This window comes from Pipistrellus hanaki (assembly GCF_964339955.1).
Source record: "Pipistrellus hanaki genome assembly, chromosome: 6".
Lineage (NCBI taxonomy): Eukaryota > Metazoa > Chordata > Mammalia > Chiroptera > Vespertilionidae > Pipistrellus > Pipistrellus hanaki.
The window spans coordinates 57,791,322-57,793,169 of NC_140508.1; the positions used below are offsets into that span (position 1 = coordinate 57,791,322).

The window sequence follows — 1,848 nt, forward strand, 5'->3', positions numbered from 1 at the left end:
ATGATGATAAAGAAATCTGAATTCTTTAGAAAAATAGACAAAAGCCTTAACATATGAATATCCAGTAAGCTATCAGACTATAATCTCATCTAACAAAATTAAAATAAAATCTCACAGAATCAAAAGAAAATTTGATGTTATTCCTTTAGAATTGTAGCAGACAATAAAAATACTGAAATATATTTTAATTTAATTTTAAAACTTTTTCAAAATGTTAACTCCTACCACACATGATACATTTTGATTGTCTACTCTATTCTATTATTTATTCTATTCTATCCCATTCCATTCTGTTCTATTCTGTCCCACTCCATTCTGTTCCATTCTATTCCTGTGATGTCATAAAGAGGGCAGTGATTGGCAGGGCAGAACCTTGGAAGTGATCTCCTGGTGAGCTATGGAGGTTACCAGGAGCACCAGTGTAGTACAGAAAATCATAAGGGGGAGAAAAAGAAAATGATGAGAATACTTTCTTCACATAAAGTATATGTTTCTGAAAGATAATTACTAACTTGTAATTTTCTTACGGAGTTTTCTTTGCCTCAAACTGTGATCTTTTCAAATGTCAAAGTCCCTCCTAATAAAAGCAACAAAGGAGGATCTTGATGTATTATTAACAGTTCTCCCCACTTTATCGTATTTTGATCCTTCCCGTCAATTTGCAAAGACCTGTAGTTAATGAAAATGATTAGAAGACAGAACTCTTCATGGCGGCGGCAGCGGTGGGGATGCCGTGAGGAGCTGCATGCGCGCAGGCCGCCCCCTGCCCCGGTGCTCTGCCCCCTGATGTGCGCCGGTGCTGATCCAGCTCTGGCCATGATGATGGTGAAATACCTCTTGGGCCAGAGTGTGTTCCGGAGTGCCTGGGACGAGGTGTCCCCTGCCTTCTGGCAGCTGTGCCGAATCCCTATGGCAAACATGCCAGAGAGAAGAGAGAAGACAAAGTGCACCCGAAGAGGGCTCCTGATTAGAAGCTCCTGCTCCCAATCTCCTGACCAAGACCAACAGGATGCTCTGCTGGGCGGAGCTACTGGTTCCTGCCACTGTTGCTTACTTTGTGTACATCCTTTCTATTGTGGACCCACAGAACCAGACCGTGACCACCTTCACCTGGAACATCAACCATGCCTGGCTGACGGTGGGGGAGGGACGATGTGTTTACTGTGTGAGTTATTCTAACTGCGACTACACGGAAATCCGTGGAGAAGCGTGGGGCACTTCTAGCTTGCTTGGCCTCTCCAAAGCTGTCCATGAATTTGGAATAGCCTGGTTCCTAAGCAATGTGACCAAGATAATGAAAGGTTTGGAATACATTTTGGCCAAGCTGCAAGGTGAGGCCCCTTCCAAACCCCTTGTTGAGATAGCCAAGGAGAAGGCAAAGGAGATGGCACTGGCAGTTACTGTGAAGTCGAAAGACCTTGCCAGCAGGAGAGCCAGAAAGCCAACCAGCAAGCCAGCAGCAGCAGCCGTTTGTGTAGCCAGCCCAGGCCCTGGTGAGGCAGCACACCAGACCATTTGGCTGTACTCCCTCCACCCTCCTCCCTGTACTTTATTACTACTAAAAGTCAGCTTCCAGCCCTATCCACACTCTCTGGGTTGGGTTGGTGTCTGTCTGGCACCTACAGTGCACCAGGCACGTTACCCACGTCTGGGCTGAGCCTGCTTCTTCCCACATCAAGTAGCTGAGGACAGAGGCGGAGAAGTGCTGTGACTTGCCGGGAGTCCCAGGGTGCAGGCAAAGGGCACAAGACTGTAGGCCCCACCAGCAGGGACCTTTGTTTTGTTCTCTGCTGCATCCCAAGTCCTGGAACAATATCTAGCACCTAATAAGCACTCAGTAAATACCTG

At 46.5% G+C, this 1,848-nt stretch overlaps 1 pseudogene across 1 annotated transcript; it reads left to right on the plus strand.

Moving 5' to 3' along the window:
* Positions 1-822: 822 nt before the first annotated feature.
* LOC311624360 (PRELI domain-containing protein 1, mitochondrial-like) lies at positions 823-1,478 on the plus strand (annotated as a pseudogene). Its single transcript has one exon. The product of its transcript is annotated as a PRELI domain-containing protein 1, mitochondrial-like (transcript).
* Positions 1,479-1,848: the final 370 nt, after the last annotated feature.